The sequence below is a fragment of the Capra hircus genome, chromosome 14 (assembly GCF_001704415.2).
Source record: "Capra hircus breed San Clemente chromosome 14, ASM170441v1, whole genome shotgun sequence".
Classification (NCBI taxonomy): Eukaryota; Metazoa; Chordata; class Mammalia; order Artiodactyla; family Bovidae; genus Capra; species Capra hircus.
The window spans coordinates 79,260,244-79,283,760 of record NC_030821.1 but is presented as its reverse complement, the minus strand read 5'-3'; the positions used below and the strand labels follow the sequence as shown (position 1 = coordinate 79,283,760).

The window sequence follows — 23,517 nt, the reverse complement described above, 5'->3', positions numbered from 1 at the left end:
AGTTCACCTTTCAAAAGGAGAACTGTGTGCCTATCCCGCCTCTTGCCTTGTGGCAGGGATCAAAGTGACACTATGAAAAATGAAAGTTGCTCTGCTTCTGGTTTCGCTTCCTACCGCAAGGTTGCCCGTGATTTTTTTTTTTAAGAACACAAATCAGATATCACTTCCGCTTAAAATCTTCTAAAGGATCCCTGCTGCCTAAAGTACAGAAGATCCAGGCACCTGAGCAAGACTGCGAGGCTCCTAGCCATCTGCATTTTTACCCAGCACCCCGCCCCGCAGCCCACTCCCCCACCGTACTCCAGGCAAAACCTGCTCTCGTCGCAGCTGCCTCCCTGCCATCCCCTCGTGAGTCTCAAGCCTCAGCCCCTCGGGGACCGCGCCTTGGGGGTTCCGGGCCCAGGTCAGCGCCCCGCGGGTGCTCAGGCAGAGGTCCACCTTCCAAGATCAAACCTGGGTCCGCCCAGCACTAGCTCTGACGCCCCGAACCCGCTCCCTCTCTGCAAAGGGTCCTGGACACCGAACCCAGTAGGGTGGGCGTGAAGCCTGGAGGGGACCCGGGCCGGCGCGGGCACACAGCAGGGCTCCACACTCGTGCCTCGGCCCCTGGGGACCGGCTGTGGGGCTGCCGACCGGGGGAGCGGTGCCTCCAGAAGGGCCGCGTCTGGGGCTCCGGGCAGGGAAGGGGTGAGAGGGCTACCCCGTAGTCCGCTCAACACCGCCGGCCCAGAGCGGCTGCCTCGGGGCGTCCGCTTGGCCGGGTGCCGCTCCCGCCCCCAGCCAGGGCTTCCCCCGAGGCCGCCGTTCGGGGCCGCAGCCACGCCCGCGCCCGCCCGCAGCCCGGCTCCAGCGTCCCCTCAGCGTGAGCGCGGTGGGCCGAGCCCGGCCGCGCGCTGGGCATGCGCGGGCCGAGGCGCGCATGCGCAGTACTCCCGGGACGCGGCCGAGCGCGCGCAGCGGCGGGGGTGGGGCGGGGGCGCGCCTCAGCCGGACGCCGCGCACGCGCGGCCCGCGCCGACGCAGCACGGCCCCGAGGGCGCGAGCCCGCCGCCGCCGCCGCCGTCGCCGCCGCCGCCGGCCGGGACCGCTGTGCGCCCGCGGCGTGAGGCGTGGGAGGGAGCGCGGCCCATCAGCCGCGGCGCCGCCCGGTCGTCGTTCGCTTTCGCCTGCCAGCACCGCCGCGGTCGGAGTGAGTGAGGGGCCCGGGCCGGGGCCGGGGCCGGGGCGCGGGGCCGACTCGCGGAGCTGCTGGTTGGCAGGGCGGCGGCCTGAGGGCTGAGGGGCCGAGCGGGGCCGGACCGCCCTGTCCCGGCGGCGGGTGCGGCGGGGACAGGCCCCTCCCGCGCCGGCCGAGGCCCCGGGAGGCAGGGGCGTGAAGGAAGCTGGGGCGCCCCGGCGGGCCGAGGGGTGCGGGGCCCGGAGAGTCTGAGGGTCTCCAGGCCGGGGGCTGGTGGGGGAGGCCGGGGGCTCCGGGAAGCAGGGTCTCTGGGGGGGCGGCGCAAGGAGGCCGGGGGTCCGGAGGCTCGAGAGTCCGAGTATTTGGAGGCCGCGGGCTCGGGGAGGCCACCGGCCTCTGCCGGAGCGGGCCGAGGGCCTCCACAACAAAAGGGCCGGGAGAGGACTCGGCCGGGGCCGGGCCGGGCGCGCCTCGAGCCCGCGTGCGGGGCGGCCGGCCGCCCGCGGCCCCGCGACCCGCGCTCAAGTTTTCTGCCGCCCGGAGCTTTTCCGGCGGCCGCCGTAGACCTGGCCGGACTCGCTGCGCTTCCCAAGTTTCCTCCTCTCCCCGCCCCAGCCCCCAACTCCGCTGCGAGCTGGCTCTGTCTCTCTCTCCGGGTCCTTCCCTGGCACCTCTTTCTTCCTCAGAGGAGGGTAGATGCGTGTGTGTGTGTGTACGTGTACGCTGCTGTTAATACTTGTTTTTATTTGACTGCAGCATTTTGTAGCTTAATGCACTAAGGGTAAAGGTTTTTTCCTGTTGTTGTTTTTTGAGCCATTTCAACAGTGTCTTATTCTTGTTCAGTTAGCCTGCAGCTGGGTTTTTGGCAGTGAGACTAACATAATAGTAATATTGTGGTAATATGGGAACCGCTTGAAATACGGTCAAGTTGAAGGCTGTGTCAGAGTTTGAGAATCTGCACTTATCTGAATCTGCACGACCATCATTGGGATTCTTACTTAGGATGTGAACTTCTTCGTGGTTGGAAAAACAGGCCATCACTGTTCGAGATGAAATACCAGAGCCTCACCCTTAAAACTTTTTGTCAAACGGGTAATGAAAATAAGTCTCTTCTTTGAAATGACGCAGCCAAGCCCTCAGGTTAGTCGTCCTGTCTTTTGACAACCTCTGAAAAGCGGGAGGAAAGTATGTGGATGACGTGATTTAAGGTTCACAGTAAGTTAGCATTCAGCTTATTTTGTTGAGCTGTAGTCTGGATAGTATTTTGGTCCAATTGTGCTGTTCAGTTAATGTTTAAAACCCTGTAGTATTTAAACACATGAAACTTTGAGAGGAAGTTTGTGTTTCAACTTTCAATTCATAAAGATACTGAGTCAGTATCTTTATGAGTATATGGTTTCATATTTTTGGCCATCTTTGGAGGGGAAAAGCTAGATGAGTTTACCATTAGCATCTTCTGAACACTCATGTACTAAAGATAAATATTATGGATTCTTCTCTGGAGAATTTCTCAGGTCATTATCAAATAATCCAGTTTAATGATGAGCACCGGAAAGTACTGTTTAAAACACATGTTCCATTTTAAACGCGCCCGCACATAAGACTTCAGGAAAGGACTGAACAGAAGGACTTGTGCATCATTCAGAGGTGAGGCACTGAGGAGCAAGTGCTTGGCTAAGTAAAGACCCTGAATCCAAAACCTAGTGTTCATGAAGCCAGGCAAAGAATGCTGGCACTCTTACAGGAGCCCATCTGAGGCTGTGGGTCCCCGAAAGTGCGTAGTTAAGTGTTAGCTCAGGAGTGATGTTCCACTAGTGTAATGGTCATAAAGTGTCTGGGAAAGGTGGGAGTTAGGAGTAGCAGTAAGGATCATGCAAATGTTTTTAGTGAGTACTGAAAGTTGCTCAGTCCTGCCCGACTCTTTGCGACCCCCATGGGCTATACAGCCCATGGAATTCCCTACGCCAGAACACTGGAGTGGTAACCTTTTCCTTCTCTAGGGGATCTTCCCTACCCAGGGATTGAACCCCGGTCTTCTGCATTGTGGGCGGATTCTTTACCAGCTGAGCCACAAGGGAAGCCCAAGAGTACTGGAGTGGGTAGCCTATCCTTTCTCCAGCAGATCTTATTGATCCAGGAATCGAACCAGGGTCTTCTGCATTGCAAGTGGATTCTTTACCAACTGAGCTATCAGGGAAGCCCAGTTTAGTTTAGTTTTTAACTAAACTCGTTTCTGTAACGCTGTGTCCTTTGTTGGAAAGTATAGACATTAGTGTTCCAATTCTCAAAACTAGGTTCTTCAGCTAGATAACTTTTCTTACTAGAAGGTTGGCAAAATTGTCTAAATAACAAAATTGTATTGTTAAAGCCTACCCCTTTAAGAGAAATACTGGTGAGTTCCCTCAGAAGAAATTACTCTGTTGTATTTTGTGAATACATATATAGTCTGTGATGTAATAAAGTGGTATGGATAATAAAAGAAAACTTTGAAAGTTACTATCTTTGCATGTTATTTTGAGTTAGCAAGGTGGGATCTTAGCTCATCTCTCTAAAGGTTTTATGGAAACCTTTTTTCATGTACTTTGAGGTGTCTTAATTTTCAAAAAAATAATTAAATATTGTTGTAAGGATAACAAAAGATTGTTTTAAACAAAATATTGTGGATAATATTGTTTTAAGGATAACAAAAGATACAATATATAAATCTTTAACTTTTGAAATAAAACATTTTCAGTTTAGATATATTTTCATCTAGAATAAATCTGGTTTTAGATTTCAGTGGCATGAAAAGTTCTATTATTTTTTATTACTGTTGCTTTATAGTGTAGTCTGAAGTCAGGAAGCCTGATTCCTCCAACTCTGTTTTTCGTTCTCAAGATTGGTTTGACTATTTGAGGTCTTTTGTATTTCCATACAGATTTTTAGAATTTTTGTTGTTGTTATTGTTCTAGATCTGCAAAAAATGCCATTGGTAAAAAGTTCTGTTATTTTTATCATATTTGTGAAATGAGGTTTGGTTTTTTTTTTTTTGGCTAGTAAATCAGAAAAATTTAGTTTCTGAAGTACTTTACTTTGCCTTAATACTGTAGTTTAAAAACATATTTTCATTAGTTTTCCCCTTATAAAATCCCTTAAATAATTATCAAGAAATTACTGTAGGAATCTTTGAGAATTTTCAATGCCGTCTGTATAGATTATTTAAAATGTTTGCTTAAGAAAGTTTGGGCAAAGGAAATGGCCTTATTTGAGTTGATAGTACTAAGCTCCAAGAAGTTTATGAATGCACAGAAGGCTTCAAATGCTTAGTTGCTCACCCATCCTCAGAAGGACCCTGGGAGGGAGAGAAGGGAGAGCAGGTGTGGCTCCCCTCAGGCCACCTGTGTTTTTTTTGCTCACCCAGCCACATTCAGGAGTTAGGGGTTTTTTCCCTCTTCTTTTCAGTGTTTACTAGTGGATTATTTGAGCCCTTTATTGCTTTTTCTCTCTGCTGACATTTTGGCAGATTTTTTTTCCCCCTTCTTTTCACGACTACCAAAAGACAACTCAGTGCAAGAGAAATGAAATTCATGTCTACCAGTTTCTGGTATTAATTTCTAGGAATTCTGCCAAATCTTACCATTTATAATTGCACAAGTGTGTTTCTGATTGGAAATCAAAAGAGGAACCCCCTCTGTTCATATCTATAACAATTGCATTTTTTTTTGACTAGGCTCAATGATGGAAATTAAATTCAGATGCACAAATATAGTTAAAATTTCAGTTTAAATAGAATTTTTAGGGAGTTGCCTAGTGGTCTAGTGGTTAGGACTCCATGCTTTCACTGCAGAATACCTGGGTTCAGTCCCTGGTCAAGGAACTAAGATACTGCAAGCTACATGGTGTGGCCAAAAAAAAAAAGTAATATTTTCTAAAGCTGTTAATTATAGTGTGATTTGTGTAAACACTAAGGAAATGATTTATAGACAGAAGTAGGAAATATTTCCCCAAGTGGCACCATCGCCACTCTTCAGCAGTTGGAAACCTCAGAGGGAAACGCTAGTGGCATCACCACAAGGACATGAAGAACGTGAAGGTTTTTGCTTACAAACTCTGCATTTAACTGAAGTGGCCCTACCTACATCTTACTTATATACCTTGCCATTTATTGTAAACTCATTTTTCAGATGAAGAAGAATGACTTAAGTTATATATTTGACTGTTATCCAGTGAGAGGGGAAGAACATCGCTGGGCACCTGTGTGGGTGCCACGTGTTGGTGGTGGGTGTCACTGCCTTTTTACAGATGAGTTAAGTACTGGAGAAGCTCTGCCCTGTAAGCTGCACGTGTTAGACGCCCTGTGCCAGGGTAGAGCCGAGTGCTGTAGTGCTCTCTCTGCTTTATTCCTTGAGAAAACTGGAGCGGTACTTCGGTCTGCATCCTCCTTTTGCAGATGAAACACTGGAAGCCTAGAGTTACAGTCGCTCACCTTGGGTCTTCAGCCCACAGGGTGGACCCAGCTTGGCCAGACCTGGGGGACTGTGCAGTGTGAGCTCCTGACAGCCTGTGTGCAGCCTCCCGGGTGGGAAGGGCGGCAGCCAGTACAACCCTAACCTGGTCTCCTGCGGTGGGAGTAGAGTGCTAGTGTAATGACCACATCTGGGAAAGTCTAGGTAATTATGTTTTCACTTGAACCTGACACTTTGGATTATGAAGTTCTCATCTGGTCAACATAGTGTAGATAACCATTGTGATGAGTATACCAAGATTGTTTCATTATTTGACATCTGTTTAGAATCAGGTAGATAAAATGTATAATGCATGATGCAGTGACTGATCCTTCTTATTTGTCAAAGGATGTGTGTTAGTAACCTTCACGTTTACAGTTTTTTCATTGGTGACGTTTTTGGGAGGGTGGGTGTTGTTTGAAGACAGTTTTGTGGGAAGCAAGGGGTATGTAAGGGAAAAACAAATTGCACATTTCTCACACAGGTATGAGCCCCTTGTGGGTAATCCTAGTATTTATAATCTCTGACACATTGCTGCTCTATAAATGTTTCTGAAATTAATGTGCTCATTCTCACCAACTTAGAATTTTCCATTCTTTTAAGAGTCGGCACATACTCTGCTCCTTTATTTGCGGCCTGTGAACCAAAACCAAGGGTTAGAAGAACCTAAGCTTTCCTGTCTGTGGGCTCTCTGTGCCTGCGATCTCCCTTCTGCCTCCATTGTCTATACTGAAAGTCCTGTAGCTTGGATTCTGCTGTGAACCGTGGTGCTTGTGTCTGCTGGTGACCAAAGCACCATGTAATTGTTTTTGCTGGCCTGAAGGAAGAGCTTACAGTTTTACACATTATGTGTTTAGTGGCTTGTGTGTCTTCTCATGAGAATCTAAGCACCATGAAGGCAGAAACTTGGTTTTTCACACTTGGGTCACCAGTGCCTAGCACAATATTTATCGAGTAGAACTGAAACTTGTTAATGGTTGTATGTTTGTGTTAGTCACTCAGTTGTGTCCGACTCTTTGCGACTCCATGGACTGTACCTTGCCAGGCTTCTCTGTCCATGGAATTCTCCAGTCAAGAATGCTGGAGTGGGTTGCCATTTGGTTCTCCAGGGGATCTTCCCATCCTAGGGATCAAACCTGGGTCTTCCACATTGCAGCCGTATTCTTCACCACTGAGCCACCCGGGTTGGAGGACAGCTATTACATCAGCAGGTCATCTGTGCCTTTGCTTGCCTTGGTGAAGGACCTCTCTTTAAAACCATGTAAAACTTGATACTAGGGAAGAATTGGATTATCTTTGTTTTCACTTCTGTCTGCTTTATTTTAGATTACTGCTATTATCATATTTGAACCAGGGAAAACATACTGCTCTTCCCCTTTATGATTTTGAAGTGTTCTTTTCTAGAAACTGATCCCGTATTCATTGATCTTGTGTTCATTAGGAGGCATCCTAAGTTCTGCAGACACAGAAGACTAATCAAGGTGACACAAAATGAGTGGGCTTTATAAAAGCTCCTTGATTACTGGTCCAGAAGCTCCAGTGTGTCTTTTACTAATCAGCTGGCTTCATTGGCTGCCATACAAGAGTTTCACATTATGCCCTGAAACCATTTTTAAAAACCATTTCCTGTTGCTGCATGCCAGTTATACGGTGTGCCAGCTTTTCCTTGCCATGACAGGTCCCTTACCTTTCGGTCATTTGGGGTGTCAACATTTGGGTAGCAGAGAGTAGTTTGTTCTGCTTCATCGAGCTCCCCCTTAGTCCTGCTGTGCTGTGTGGGGAAACACACCTGCAGAGTCCGGGGAGCTCCAGGGTGTTGGCAGTGGTTCTCAGGGTTGTCCCAGGTCAGAAGTGCAGAGGCTCCAGCCTGATTTCTGACCCACTGACTCCGGCTCTGGGGGCGGGGCTGGCTGTCAGTCCCAGCTTGCTATGCTTTTGGTGCATGCTGTTTGTGAGCCATTGCCTTAGAGGGCTCAAGAGAAACACAAGTTGTAGCAGGCAAACATAAGTCAGAGATGGCAGAGGTATGTATGAGTGTGGTCTCTTTGACCTCTTTAGATTTGCTAAGAAGGTTATTTTCCGAACAGTACTCTTAAATATGTTTTTGGAGTCTTGAGAAGACCTCACAGTTCCTTTTGTGTAGAGATTTTGAAGGTTTTCTGCTGAGCCCACTCAGTTCTTTTGAATCCTGGTGTGGATTTTAAATGAACAATCTCATGTTGCAGTAGCAGCTTGTATGGCTCCCGGACTTGTGCCTTTTGGCAAATAGCAGGGGAGTGTGTGCATGTGAGTGTGAAGGCACACGTTCCCTGGTGGTTTTGTTTTGGTGCTGAAGAATCGGCTAGCTTTTGCTAGAGTCAGGGTGATTGCCAAGTCTTGGGGTGACTGATGAAGCGGTATTGTGTGAATTGATTCTATGCCTAGCATTACATTTGTACCTGAATTTCATAAATTTGGTTTTGCCTCTCTTTTTTCTTGAGAGGCAGACTGAGTAAAAGTTAGCGTACCACAGGGGGATCGACCATGGGCCTTGTGCAGAGTTAGATGCACGCGTTGGTAAATAGCATATTGTCAGCTTGGGAACAAGGATTCTGTGTTGTCTTTTCTCGTGCTACGTGGTCGGTCAGTAATTGTGTAATGATGGAAGAAAGGAACCTCCTGCTGGGGTCCTGGGAGGAGTCAATCACCCAGACTAAACCAAGTAGCTCTTGTGGGGGCTTTGTGGGAAGGGGGTCTATAACTGTGAAATTTGTTACAGAGGTAGAGAAGCACTTGTCAAAGGCAGATGGAATTAAATGTAATCTCAGATCACTGAGGAGGTTGTTTGCATGTGAGTTCTGCCCGCCTCCCCGATCTTTCAGTCAGCTGTGCAGCTCCATGAAGGCAAAAATAATAGAAATGAGCTGGTGGATAGAGCTCTTTGGAACAATCTCTGTCTCCTTAAAATTGGCCAAGTGAAATTAAAGTTCTCGTTAGTAGTCTCCCATTAATGTGACTCTGGTGTCCGAGGGGTTGGGACCAGGACCTTCCTCGGATACCAGGTTCCTTGGGTGCTCAAGTCCCTTACATACAACTGTGCACACTGCCCTGTGTACTTTATAAACGTCTCTAGATGACTTACAGTAGCTGGCACAGTGGAACGCTGTGTAGATCGCTGCCAGTGCAGCAAGTTCAAGTTGCCCTGTTTGGAACTTCCTGGGGTTTTTCCCAGTGTTTTCAGCCTCACATGGAGGACCTGAGGTTGTGGAGGGCTGACTGCCCTTGGCATGCCTGGCCGAGAGCAGCTTCTCAGTGGGTGTCCGTGGATGGCTCTCCTGGGCCCCTGAGCAGCCTCCCCTCTGATGACAGCGTGGGCTCCTGCAGGCTCCCCTGCCTGCCTCTCCTGATGGCTTCCACAGTATTATCGCCTTGTGGTTTTAAACAGCCTTTTCCTGGTTATAATGAGGTTACACATCTTTCTAAACATTTACCGGCCATTTGGATTCACTGTTTTGTGAAGTGCCTGTATTTTTATGTTAGTTTTTAAAAATTTATTCATAGACTCTTTTTATATGTTCAGGACACAGGTGCTTTGTTGGTTATATATTTTTCCACTTTCTCTTCCCACTTTGTCGTGCAGTTTCACTGACACGGTGGATTTTTTTTCTTTTTTTTTTTTCTTTTTGTCTTTTGAATGAAGAGAAGTTCTTTTTTATTTTTTGGCTGCACCACACGACTTGTGGAATCTTAGCTCCCCGACCAGGGCTTGAACCCTGGCCTTTGGCATTGAAATCGCAGAGTCCTAACTACTGGACTGTTGGGAAAGTCCTGAGACATTCTTAAGTTTATTGTGGTTCAGTTTATTACTGGGAATTATACTTAATTCCCAGTGATCAAGTTAAAATATGAGTTTTCAATTTTATTTTGAAAACTTTGTGGAAGTTTTCAGACATATGCAAAAACAATGTTGTAATGAACTCTCCATGTTCATTGCCACCGTTAATGATGGTCTTCATTAAGATTGTTAACTCGATCAGTGGTACTGGTTTACATTTAAAAGCCATGAAGGAACTTGCTTTGAACATATGTGCTTATGTTGGCCAGATATCATGGCTCTTGCTGAAATGTGACATAACAATTTATGACACATTTCTTTTGGGACAGGAAGGGATCAAGTGTCACTGTACATCTTTTTAAAGTTGGTGATGCTCAGAGGCATCTAATAGTCCTAACCAGCTGGGTGTTAAGCAAGGCCGTGGATCTCTCCACAGCCTCAGAACCTGGAGTGGAAAGGCCCTTCCTTCTTTTTTCCCTTCCTCCCTCCCTTTCTCTCTTTCTTTCTGTTTTTCTTGTACTTGAGTCAAAATAAACGTCGCTTGCTTTGCAGTGTTTGTTTAATGTTCCTGATAGCAATATGTCTTTTTTTTATTTTTTTAAACAGTCATTAGGATGGAGAAGCAGCATGAAGCTTTAATAGAACAAAACTCATCAGAGAAGTGCGCTTAGTATGTTAGTCCTTTTCAGGAGATGATTCGTTAAACATTGAAGAGATACAGAAGAACATGTGTGAGATGTGAGTAAGTTGTAGACCAAGAGTGCTCTGACCTCCCAGAGAAAGGTACGTGAGGCCACAGAGGTGCTGGCCAGCTCCGGCAGAAGAGGCCGAGGCAGGGAACATGTAGGCTCTGAGGGCACCTAGGGCTTCTGTCTGTGCCCAGGACTTGGCCCTGCTGTTGTGGTGCGAAAGCAGTCGTGAACTCTGGGCAAAGGGATGAGTAGTCTGTGTTCCAATACAGTTTTATTTCTGGACCCTGAAATTTGAATTTCATGTAATTTCACATGCAACAAAATGTTATTGCTCTTTCTTTAAAATTTAAGTTTACTTTTTGCCGTGCTGGGTTTTTGTTGCTGTGCAGGTTTTTCTGTTGTAGAGCATGGGCTCAAGAGAGCAGGCTCAGTGGTGTGACTCCCGGGCTCTGGAGAACAGGCTCAGTGGTGTGACTCCCGGGCTCTGGAGAACAGGCTCAGTGGTGTGACTCCCAGGCTCTAGAGAGCAGGCTTAGTGGTGTGACTCCCGGGCTCTAGAGAGCAGGCTCAGTGGTGTGACTCCTGGGCTCTAGGGTGCAGGTTCGGTGGTTGTCACTCCTGGGCTTAGCTGCTCTGAAGTATGGGGGATCTTCCTGAATCAGGGATTGAACCCCCGTCTCCTGCATTGGCAGGTGGATTCTTTACCACTGAGCTACTATGGAAGCCCGTTATTATTTTATTGTTTTTTTGTTTGTTTGTTTAATTTTTCTTATTTTTTGTTATTATTTTAATAATTTAATCATACGCAGTTAAAAACCATTCTTAACTCATGGGCCGTACAAAAACAAACAATGCGGCCACCCTGGTTTAGAGAAGAAAGCTAGCCTGGGCCAGCTGCAACAATGGAGAACCCCCTCCCGCCCTGAGCCCACCTGTTCCCTACCACGGCCCCCCTCTTACTTTGTGAAGCCTGTGTAGCCATCTTCCTTCAGCCCCCTGAGCTACCTCCTTCTTCAAGCCCTGATATCATTTTTATTTTACTCACCTTTATTTTTTTGTCACTTGACTGTGACAGAAAATCTGACAGCAAAATGTTCACTACTGTATCCCCAGCATTTGAAACAGGGGTCACTGAATGAATAATGCATTTATCATTTCTTTGTGTCAGTTTTGTTTGTGTTGAATTCTCTACTAGGGAATCACACTACATTTGTTTTTCTGCGACTGGCCTTCTTTCCGCTCAGCGCTGTGGTTAAGACCTGTTGGAGGGCTGTACGTGGTCAGTGTTGGTTCACTTTCTCTGTTGTGTAATGTGGTCTCCAGTTGATGGGCATTTGGATTGTTTCCATCTAGCCTCTGCTGCCCACGTGCGTGGATGTCTCGCCTGCCCACGTGGGGTGTGATGCCGGTTCTGGCTGGCCAGCCTTCAGCTTGCCTGCTTCCTGCCAGATTGCTCTCAGGGTACCCTGCCAACTCGCATCCCACTGATGCAGGGAAGTGACTCCTGGCTGCTCTGCATTCTTGCCAGTGCGCTGTAGTTGATTCTGTTTTCTTCAGTTTTGGCATTTTGGTAGTTATGTAATAGTATCTGTTTGTGGCTTTACATTGAATTTCTTTTAGTACTAATTAGGTTAATAATCTTTTAATATATTGGTTATATGTCTTTCTTATGAAGAGAAGACATTGGCCTGATTTTCTTCTTACGTTTTTCTTATTGACTAGTAGCTGTTTTGTATGTGTGGATTACTATCCTTTGTCATTGTAAGCTGTGAATATTTTTCCAGTTTATGTTTTATCTTTTTACTTTTGAGATGTCTTAGAACTAAAGTTCTTAATTTTAACATCGTTGACTCTATCAGTCTTTTTCTTTTCTTTTTTTTTTTAAATTTTATTTATTTATTTGGCTGCTCTGGGTCTTAGTTGTAGCATGTGGGATCTAGCTCCCTGACGAGGGATTGAACCTAGGCCCCCTGCACTGGGAGCTCAGAGTCTCCGCCACTGGACCGCCAGGGAAGTCCCAGTCTTTTTCTTTATGATTAGTTTTTTTGTCTTATTTAAGGAATCTTTCTTTACTGAAGGCTTACAGTTTGTTATGAGATATTTTTATTATTTATTCATAAAGCATGTATTGTTCCATTCAGTAAATATGTTTGATATTTAGGTGTTTTTTCTTTTTTTTTTTTGGCCATGCCACAGTGCTTGTGGAATGTTAGCTCCTCCACCAAGGTTGCAGCCTAGGGGCTTGGCAGTGAAAGTGCCAAGTCCTAGCTGCTGGACCACCAGGGAAGTCCCTGTGTTTTCTGACTTCCATAAAGATTCCTTTGATAACTCATAATTTATTTTAGTGTTTGATAAATTCCAAATGAATGAATATTCTTTGATGTACCTTGCGACTTATTTCTAAAATGGGACTCTAGTAAGAAAATGTGTTCTGTATGGAATCATGTCTCTGAAATTAATGTCATCTCTAATAGATCCATGTGTGCCCTCAGTTGCTTCAGTCATATCTGACTCTTGGTGACCCCGTGGACTGTAGCCCGCCAGGCCCCTCTGTCCCTGGGATTCTCCAGGCAAGAACACTTGTGTGGTTGCCCTGCCCTCCTCCAGGGGGGGTCTTCCTCGCCCAGGGATCGAGCCTGTGTCTCCTGCCTCCCACACGCACCACCTGGGAAGCCCAAAATCCTAGTTCAGTTTGGCTGTATCTTGACCCTATCTCTCAAAGTTCTGGACACCTAGGTACATCTCACTTCTGCCTCTGGAAACACTTGTTTTATTTCCAGCCTGAAGTCGAGGTGTTAATGCATGTTAGCAGCTCTTGGACTCTGAAGCTTGAGGACAGGTGACTGCCTCGACTGCCAGTTTGTTTCAGCTTAGCCGACCGGCGGGGGTTCATGCTGTGCCTGCAGCTGCTTCCTTTCAGGCATTTGTTAATTAAGCTGTTTAATTTTACCTCCTCAAGACTGACTGAAAATAAGAAAAGGAAGAAAATTTTAGTTTGTGGTTATAGCAGGGTCTTTTAGCCAAGTGCTTACTTTGGGTATTCATTTCATTTTTGTTTACAAAAAGTAGCATTGAATTGAAAAGTATCAAAATTAAATAATAGGTCAGAAGTTAAATTTTATTTCTCCCCTGATGTCTCAGGTATTGCTAGTTGAGAGGTTTAGGCATCATGGTTTGTGTAGAGAGACAGCTCTTTTAACAGGAGTCTCTCATCTGGGAAGCAGAAGGCCTGGGGGTTCAAATGTTACCCCTCTTCCTTTTGTCTTGTGAATTTTGGCAAGTTGTTTAGTTTCTCAGAGTCTTAGTTTCAGATAGCCCTTATCTATAAAGTCTAGTGTTTATAATCTCTGCCTTTGAGGGTATGTGTGGGGCTACTTTGTAAAGTGTAGGCAAATGTCAAGTGCCAGGATCAGAGTCTTTTTCAGACTTACATAGTGCTGGATTACTACAGGCGTAGCCTTTCCCACTCACATGTTTCCCTGGCTTCTTCTTGAACTGGTCAGGTGAACTCATTCGTTTGTTTAGCATTTGTGAACCCCTGCCTGTGCCTCGTGCAGCACTGAGCCCTGGTGATGCAGGCGGGTGGCGTGGGGCAGGCTCAGGTCAGCGACGGGCACGGCCGGTGCTCTGAGGGCCGAGGATGCGGCCCCAGTGCGGGTGAGGCTCCGGTGTCGGCGGACTTCTCTGTTCAAGGCCAGGCAGTGGACGCCTCAGGCTTTGCAGGCCACAGATGGCCTGCCACATATTTCTTGAATTTTCCTCTTACAAAGGTAAAAAAATACATTCTTAGTGCAGGGACCTTACAAAACCTGGCTGTGGACCAGATACAGTGGCCTCTGCAGGTTCTGAGTGTCTGAAAGGATCTGTAGGAGTTCAGTGGGAAGCAGGAGCGCCCTGTGCAGAGGCGTGGAGGTGTGAGGGCCGCAGGGGTGGAGTGGGCTGTTCCTGTCAGATCTGGAGCTCAGCACGGGTTGGGGAGGAGGGCGGTGAGCTTGGTGTGGAAGGCAGGATGTTTGCACTTGCTTCTGATCCAGAGCAGATGTGTGGGGCTGGAGGAGGCTGGTATGGGATGAGCGCTGTGGTCCTACGGAGATGTGCTCTGGAGGGGAGGCAGGAAGCAGGCGCCTGTCACTCAGGAAATGGCTGCCCGGTTGGCTTGCTCAGAGGGGAACCGGTGGAGCACAGGGTTCAGTTTCACAGTCTGCGCTCCTTTAATCATATAATCATGTGGTCCAAATAAATGAGGAAAGCCTCGATCAAGGGTGCAGCTGAGTAGCTGGAGAGAAGGGGGTGATTTGAAGCTGCTTTCTGAGTTAATCTCTGGGTCCTGACCAGGCTCATGTTGTGGCCGGGCGGCAAGAGGGGTCCCAGGTAACTCTCCTGAGGTGATCCGCTCATGAAGCTCTGTTTGCTCTGAAATACGAGTAGCTGCGGTTGCTTTGAGGAGGAAACATTCTTTGCTGGGTCCATGAGCCCCAGAAATTAAGTTGTAAGCAGAATTGTGTGTTTTTCCCTGTGGAGAGAACTTCAGGGCTCTTGTGGGATTACTAAGAAGGAGCCCAGCACCCAGGGGAGCCACTCCTTAATAGATTGTATACATCTGGCACTCTGCACAGGTTTAGGCTGATCATCCGAATCATGGGCTTTAATTTCCATGTAATACATCCCAAACTGCTAGGTAACCCCAAATGCATACAGTCCCATTTCCATTTAGAGCCATCTCAACCCTACTCCAGTACTCTTGCCTGGAAAATCCCATGGACGGAGGAGCCTGGTAGGCTGCAGTCCATGGGGTCGCTAAGAGTCGGACACGACTGAGCGACTTCATTTTCACTTTCATGCATTGGAGAAGGAAATGGCAACCCACTCCAGTGTTCTTGCCTGGAGAATCCCAGGGATGGGGGAGCCTGGTGGGCTGTCTATGGGATTGCACAGAGTCAGATACGACTGAAGTGACTTAGCAGCAACAACTGGCTATTAGAATGTTTCCCCCACCTCTCCTCTCCTCCAGAGGACAAACAGCAAGACATGAATTTGGTACATAGGAGGTCGACCAGGTGTGTGGGACTCTGACAGGCATGGAATGTTTTCGGCACGCTATTGTAAGGTAGGCAGAGCTGAAGTTTACAGTTAGGCTTCTCTTCATAGTCACATGCCTGTGAGAGGTGGGCACGTGTCCCTTTTAAGTAGGATTTGCCATTACCAGAATTGAGGGTAGTTTCTACCTAGGAATGTGTAACCTCAGGCCCAGCTAAAGCGAGGCAGCCTCATCAGGCAGGAGGTGCCAGGGCGCAGAGGTGACTTCCTGGGAGCTGTACGTGGCCCTGGCCTTTCCTCTGGCGAAGTTCACCCTTTACTGCGTGGAGCCTAATTATCGCTAGACAAGTTAATTATTTCTGTCATGATTAGGGAGTTCAAGAAATTACTGCTTTTAGGGATACGATATATATTGCGACCACATGTGGTATAATTTACTACAAAACTAAAAAATCAGAATTCTACCCCTAAGTGAAGATGTCTCCAGAAGTGTGTCACAGTTGACACCTGTCCTAATGTTTTCCTTCGGAACTTGAAGATCAGGAGTCATGCTGGGAGGTAGCTCATTTTTAGAATCAGAATTTTAAAATATTTTGACAGGTTGTAATGAAGTGCTAAAATCAATAAGGTAAGATTAAAATTTATTAGGGATAAATGTAAAATGGTAGACTTAAATCAAAAAGAAAATCAACTGAGAAGGTTGAGGGTGGGTGAGATATGTCCTAACTGTACCTGTTTGCAGAAGACGGGGTGGTGGGGGGTGTTGGTTGACTAAAACCAGGATTGTCAAGCTTTTATGCGAATGGGCACATGAGAAATAGTTCAGGTTTTTCAGACTAATAGACAAAATCAAGGATATTATGTAAATACTTCTATAACGAGAGAAGACAGAATTTTTTTCTTGGACAGAATCCAAATTATAACTGAGCATGATTTTTCATATTGGTCCCCTGATGAGAGAATGGGATTCTCTTTCGAGGGAAGAAGCGGGGGGGAATAACACTTTTCTTAATTGGAGTTTTAAAGCTAATGCTGCCTGTCATCAGAGTCAGTCACACATGTTCGTCTCCTAATGCTGATCTAACAAGGAGGTATTTCATCTTTGCAAATGTCTTTATGCCGATCGGTACTCTCAGATCCTGATGTCTGTGCAGGAGTATATCATTTCAGTTGAGCATATTCATTGCTTGGAAGGCATTCATAGAATTCTCTTAGGTTCTTCTTGATATTTGCCTTTTAGCGTGTCATCGTATCGCATATTAATCACTTCCGGTTGATGGTTGGAGGGCGGCTCAACTGCATAGTTAAATGGATTTTGAAATATGTAAATTTTCATTATACTTGCATCAAGGTTCAAAAAATGCTGCTGGAACTGTAGCTTAAATTCAGAAAATATATCTGCTGTGAATTTGTGTGGGAATGGAAATCTCACTTCTCATAACTTTTGGTAGCTTGGGGAGTGTGTAAAGAAGCGTGGTGTTCCTGGTGATTCAGATGTTGGCTGTCATTGAAATGACTTTACTGCAGTAGAAGGGCCTCATATAAGCAGCCTAGGAATTTTAAGTTGGGTTCATTAAGAAATGTTATCAAGTCTTTTGTGTGTGCTAAATAGCTTCAGTCGTGTCCAACTCTGTGACCCCATGGCCTGTAGCCCACCAGGCTTCTCTGTTCATGGGATTCTCCAGGCAAGAATACTGGAGTGGGTTGCCATGCCCTCCTCCGGGGGAATCTTCCTGATGCAGACATAACCTGTCTGTTCTGTTTCCTGCATTAGCAGGTGAGTTCTTTACCACTAGCGCCACCTGGGAAGCCCTTAGCCAGTCTTTGGTTAAAGCTAATATCATTGACTACAGTGTTCAGTAATAGTAGTAGTCGACGGAGGGTCTCTTTCAGAGCAGTTTCAGTCATGCTTCTGAGGTCAACAAGTCACAACAAAACCTACCCCAGACTGCTAAAGTGCTGTGTGGAAGGACAAGTCAGAATATTACAGTGAACTTTGCTGTTGATGCTGCTGGTTCAGCAACATGCAGGAGATTAGAAAACTTTGCACAGAATACCTACTGATGAAGAACCCAGTGAATAACTGTAGTTTAAATAACCATGTTTAAATGCTTTAAACATCTTAACGTTTTCACGATCTTTGTAAATTTGTGTAGCCAATCCTTTTCCTGCTTCCCATGTATTTTCACTCAGCATTTGTATTCTGCTTCAGGTAATACTAAATTTAGTGTTTTGTCCAGTTCTTTGAAAATATTCTCCCCTGTAGTCCACATACATTGTTCTTGAGAGCCAGTTCCTCAGGACCATCGACTCCTTGAATAACATCTGTTGACAAACAGCCAGGGAAAGCCCCCAGAGTCGTTTGCCTTGTTCTGTGACTGACTGTTGATGCTGTTTCCTGCACCCTCAACTCTGAGCATCTGTTCTTACTGATAGTCCTGAGCAGGTTTTTTCTCAGTGCATTTCTTTGGCCATGCAAACATTGATGTAAACTGAGGGACCATTTAGGATTGTGAGCAGAGGCGTGGTATGTCAGACAGATCCGAGTCACCTGCTGTGTTGAGAACAGGTGCTGGGGTGGCTGGGGCAGGTGCAGGGGTCCTCTGTTCCGCGGCTGTTCCCACTCGGGTGAGCGATGCCGGCATCTCAGGTCGGCATGGTGCTGGTGGCCATGGCGCCAGGGCAGTTTCTGGGCATGTTCTGCAGGGAAAGCCAACAAGATTGGGTGAGCAGCATGGGAGAAGCGTCAGGGGTGGCGTCCACTGTTTGTGGCCTTGGCCGTTGTATGGGGGGGGGTTCATAAACGTGGAGCACTCTGCACAGGAGGTTCGTGAGGGAAGATCAGGTCTGAGCTCTGTTGGGCATTGGGTGCAGTTCCCTTGGGCAACCTTTCGCTTGTTTGAGCAGGCTTGCAGCTGGTCCCAGATCCAGTATATCTGTCAGGGTTTGGTCAGGAACGCAGAAGCCACTCTAGAGGTTTTTTCAACATAGGAATCCATCGTTGTGTTGGAAGGGCTGGCAGGGTCGAAGGTTGGGGAAGCAGCCCTCACACTGAGTGCATCCTCAGGTCCCTCTGGGCTCAGCGGTGATATGGACAGTTGGTGCTGCTGCCGCTAATCTCAGTGCATTGAAGCAGATGGTTCCTGAGGTCTCTCTCTGGGGCAGCTGAAATTGTCCTTGGAACCTACCCGAGGTCTTGGCTGCCATGTCAACCTGCAGCTATGCTCCTGCCCACAGCTGCCTCTGGGGAGTACTTTTCTCCTTCATCTCATCAGTCTTGCAAGAGTTTCCTCCAGCCCTGAATTGGGGCAGGAAGCATTTCTGGCTTCTCTGTGGTGCTGGATGCAGGGTGGCAGCAGTCGGTCCAGGACGACAGCCAGGCCGCGCCCTGAGCGAGAAACACATGGTAGAGCTGTCAGCAGGAGGCAGTGCTTCCGTTCAGCTCGCCTGGGAGGTAAGCTTGGCCAGCAGGAGAAAGGACAGAGCCTTGGGGGCTCTAGAATGGACTGGTTAGAGTGAGCAGGAGCCATCTGAGCCCCGAGAAGAAAGTGGGGCAGTCTGTTGGTGATGGTGTGAGTGCTGGTTTTTCAGAACTTAGTAACTTCCCCTCTTTTTTTCCTGTTACTGTGTTCACTTAGTCAGTGCTTAGTACAGATGGATGGCAAACCCTGTGTTCAGCCCTTTCGCAGATGCCCGAGACACGGCATGCCCACCTGTGAGCAGCGCCACCGTGCAGTATTAGAGTATTTTTGGCTAGAAAGCTAGTTTGAAGCGTAAAGAAGCTTTTGTTTGCCCAGATGATTTTCATAATATATTCACATTGTTTATATATTTTTGATTTTTAGAAAGTTGCTTCTGACCTTTTTTTTTTTTTTAAGAATACAGGTTCCAGCTTGCCTAAGTATGAAACTGTTGGTAGACTGAGCTTAGAGGAAGGGCGATGTACATGAAGAGGTTGTGTATTTTGGACATTGGAGACCTTCACAGTTAACTTACATTATTGCAGTGTTGTGGGCTAAGAAATGGTGAGTTTGGGCCTTATTTAACAGTTAGCATCAAAAAGACCAATTCTTCTCCAGGGGTTCAGCCTATATGCTCAATTCGAGCCAACTATTGTTTGTCAGTTGTGAAGTGTTGAATGTTACTGAGCTTTAGGAAGAATTTTTCTGTTGTGATTGCTTTGGAAAGCCCAGATCTTGTTCATTGTTTTAACAGTAAATTATCTGGTTACTTTGGGAAAGCAGAATAGCACCATGATTTTAAGAGTGCTGGTAAGCTAGTTTTGAGCTCCCCTTGTAGCTCAAATGGTAAAGAATCTGCCTGAAGTGTAGGAGACCCATGTTTGATCCCTGGGTTGGGAAGATCCCCTGGAGAAGGGAATGGCAACCCACTCCTGTATTCTTGCCTGGAGAATCCCATGGACGGAGGAACCTGGTGGGCTACAGTCCATGGGGTCGCAAAAAGTTGGACACAACTGAGTGACTAACACTTTCAAGCTAGCTAACACTTGAATCCCTGATTCCTCCCTTTCTTGCTGTGTGACCTGGACAATTTAATTTCAGTAAGACGTAGCTTTCTTAAGTGTGAAATGGAAACACTGATAGTAACCAGTTAGGACTGTGAGGAGCTAGCTGGTACTTGCAAAATGCTCAGGAGAAAGGCTGAAACTGTATGATGATCAGGGTTGATTCTGAGACTTAGTGAGAGATGGGTGTCAGAAAGCTGGCCAGGTTGGATTGTGCATTGAAATGAGAACAAGATGAGCAAGATGGTAGAAGGAAATATTTTACCTGTTAGTGAAAGAAACATAGGTTTAGAGTGTGTGACTGGTGGAAAATTTTAGTTCACATTGTTAGAAAGGGAAAGGGGTTCAGAGTAGCCCGGGTGTCTATTTATACCCATCTTAAAACACAACTGTTCATGCCAGAAAGGTGGAGCTTATCCACCTTACAGCCATCTTCAGGGACCTGGTAGTATATTTTATTATATAATGAGGCAAGTTTAGTTTCTCTTCATCTGTCTGGAGCAAAAGATTTTACTTATGCATTTTAATTATACAGCTTGGGAAATGTTTGATTTTGTACTCTTTTTGAACTAGTTCAATTTTTATGCTTATATTTTATCAGTTTTGTGTGTTCGCTAAGACGCAGAACTTCATATTCTTAATAAAGATAGATTAGCTCATGGGATAAATAGGAGTGCTGGCACACAGCAGGCACTGACTCGCCCACTGCTAACATGGCAAGTGAGCAGCCCTCCTGTTGATAAAATGGAATGTTGTTACCTACTTGAATTCTCCTTACAATGAAGCAAAGAGCAGTTGTAAAGCACTCAGAAGTCAGTGCATCCATTCATTTATTCATGCATTGTCACTCAGGCATCAAGTATATGTTTATTGATTAAGTGCTCTAGGTGTTTGATACAGTGTATATTATTGGGGTATCAGTGGGGAACAAAACCCAGACCTGGGGAGTAACTGGGATGTTTTGCCTTTCACAGCAAGCAGGAGAAAGACAGTTGCAAGAGACTGGCATTTTAATGAATGGTGTTTTCAGGTTTGTGCTCCTTTAATAGAAGAGAAGCCCCCCCCCCCCAAAAAAAAAAAAAAAAAGCAGAGAGCTTCTAAAGAGCACATAGTTTTTTTTTACCTCTTGCAACCAACTGGAGTCAGAACTTCACTCTGGCTTTATTTAATAGTGTGTAGGTCCTGAGGCTGCAGAGTTGAAGGAGGCTGTCTTGCTCCTAGAATCTTGTGTTTGAGTGGAGGGAGGGGCCGACAGGTGGGGTCGGATTTGACATCCACCCTAGTGGGTGAACCCTCGTGGCCCAGATGGTAAAGGGTCTGCCTGTAGTGCAGGAGGCCCGGGCTCAATGCCTGGGTCAGGAAGATCCCCTGAAGAAGGGAATGGCAACCCACTCCAGTATCCTTGCCTGGACGATTCCATGGACAGAGGAGCCTGGCGGGCTACAGTCCATGGGGTTGCAGAGAAATCAGACACTGACTGAGTGACTAACACACATGCGTGTGGATGTGCGCGCGCACGTGCGTGCATACACACACACGTGTTAAACCAGAAGCTACACCCCAAGGGTGCTTGGGGGCAGAGCCGTGTCTCTCTTCACTGATGTGTGCTCCAGTGCCTGGTGCTGTGCACGGCACGTGTCAGTGACTCCAGAGGCCCCTCTGGTGAGTGACAGGACTGGGGGAGCGCAGGATTGGGGTGTGGCCCCCTCCAGACGCACTCCCAATCAGTCCGGGCAGGAAGGCCCCAGCAGAGGGACTGCCAGTGGGACAGAGGTGTGAGGGAGGGCGTGCGTGCTCTGTAAACTGACGTAGTTTAACTTCTCCCGAATGTAGGCTTCTTCAGAGACACCGGTGAAAGATGTTAGACTCTGGAGAGTTAGACTGGGCTTGATCCAGAAGGGCCTCAGGCCCTAACATACAGGAAGCACGTTCCCGACTTCAGGTCGACACTTCGTATTACACGGTGCTCGCCGTGTCAGAACAGCTCCATTGTGTCTTGGGGTCCCATTCTGTTAGTGGTAGCTGGAGTACTGAAATTCTGTGAGCCACTGGTGAACTTTTAATCATTGGGGAAAGATGAGGATATAGGATAAATAATTGTTTTCTCAGGAGTAAAAATAGTCTAAACTCTTGAAGGATAGGAGTCTTCTATTTCTATGTCTTGACTTCTAGTTCCCTGGAAGAATGCCAGGTATGTTGAGTAGACTCTCAGTATGTGAATAAACGAGAAACACCCTTGGTTCTCATGTGCACTGTGGTAGCAAGCGTTGTGGTGGGTTCTGGAAGGTGACTGCTGAGAGATGTCTTTTGGCAGGGTTTCCAGGTGAGTGAGGCAGAGGGAAGCGGGTCACTGATGACGGGACCGGGGTGCATGCTGTGGGCAGACCACAGGGAGTGCGAGGGGTTGTCGCCTCCCTTGGAGCACTCAGTCCCCGGGTTCTTAGTTCTCTTTATACATGCTGCTTAATTTCACATTCTCTGTGCTAGCCTTTTAGTAAACCTTCCACAGGGTCAGGCACACGGAACCTTCACGTCCTCTTTCTGGGCTCGGCTTCCTGGAGGTCTCTGTTCTCCCGTGTTCTCAGCTGGCTGTTCTCATGCCTTCCCTGCAGCGTTGCCCGGTCGTTCTTTGCTCTTGCCCTTGGGCTTCTCTCCAGGGTTGGGTTTCGTGTTTGGGGTACCCCTTGTCTTCATCTTCCTTGACTGACTTCTTTGTCTTGGTCGGGCACTGCGTCCAGAGGTGAATCACTTGAGAAGGATGATCAGGGTCTTGGGCAGGGCCAGGCCGCTTCTCATGTTCCTTCTCCAGAGCCTCTCTGCTCTGACCGTCCTCCTCTCCTGGCCCACGGCTCCTGTTCTGGAAGCTCCCTCCACCGTCACGTCCTTGTTGAAGCTCGTGTTCTCCCGTGACTGCCTCCTACTTCGTTATGCTTCCATTTCGGTGGAGGACCTTCTCCAGTGGCCTCCTGAGGTAGGACGCTTGGAGCAGAAGGTTAGGGAGTGAGCGTGATTGAGGAGGGTGATTAACGTGTGGCTGGTGTGATTAAGGTGTGGCTGGTGTGGAGTTCTGTCGGCATCGCTCTGATCCATTGCTTCCTGTGCTCCATGCTACTGGTTTTCAGTTCAGAAACTTATTCTAATTTCTTATTCAATGTAACTTTTCCCCCTCCCATCTTTAGAAGCTTGTAGGAATTTAAAAATTTGTCCAGCTCTTTTAAAATGTCATAAAGTGTGGGTTTCTTTTCATCTACTGTCCTGCTTATTTAGTGGGGACCTTCATTCTGGTAACTTTCATTCCTCTGGGAAAATTTTTTCAAGTGATTGTGCTGATGTTTTTATCCTTTCTGTTTCCTTGTTCTTTCTCTCCAGAAGTCTTATTACCCACAAAACTGTCTTGGCTGTCGTATTTTTCTTATTCTTTCTCTCCAGTATACTTCTGTCCCACCGTCCTTCCCTTTCTTCCTTCGTTTTTTTATCCTGCTCTCAGGGAGATGTCTTGAATTTAACTTAACCTTCTTTTTAGTTTTTTACTTCTATGTTCAGGTTCTTGAATATTCATGAGCATCCTATTTTTGTTTATTGATTGCAGCATCTTCTTATCTCTAGGTTTTTGACTGTAGAGTTTCTGTTTCTCTCAAGTTATTTCCTTACCTCCCAACCCTCCAGAACCCCTTCCTTCTGTCTGACATGGGGAGGGCCTTTTGACTTTTACATCAGGGTATCATGGGTGGACGATTTCTTGGGGAATCCCCAATGTATTTTCAGGTCTTTCTTCTTGGTCTGATTAT

General features: G+C 46.8%; 1 protein-coding gene across 19 annotated transcripts in view; it reads left to right on the top strand.

Annotated features, from left to right (window-relative positions):
• The window catches only part of PTK2 (protein tyrosine kinase 2), a 189,657-nt gene continuing 167,136 nt past the window's right edge, over positions 997 to 23,517 (top strand). For 18 of the 19 annotated variants that reach the window (XM_018058626.1, XM_018058616.1, XM_018058625.1 and 15 more), the window contains exon 1: positions 1,061 to 1,189. The gene's annotated coding sequence lies outside the window, so the exon portion shown is untranslated. Of the gene's footprint in view, positions 1,190 to 23,517 lie in introns of all 19 variants that reach the window. The other variant, XM_018058634.1, reaches the window with a different exon arrangement.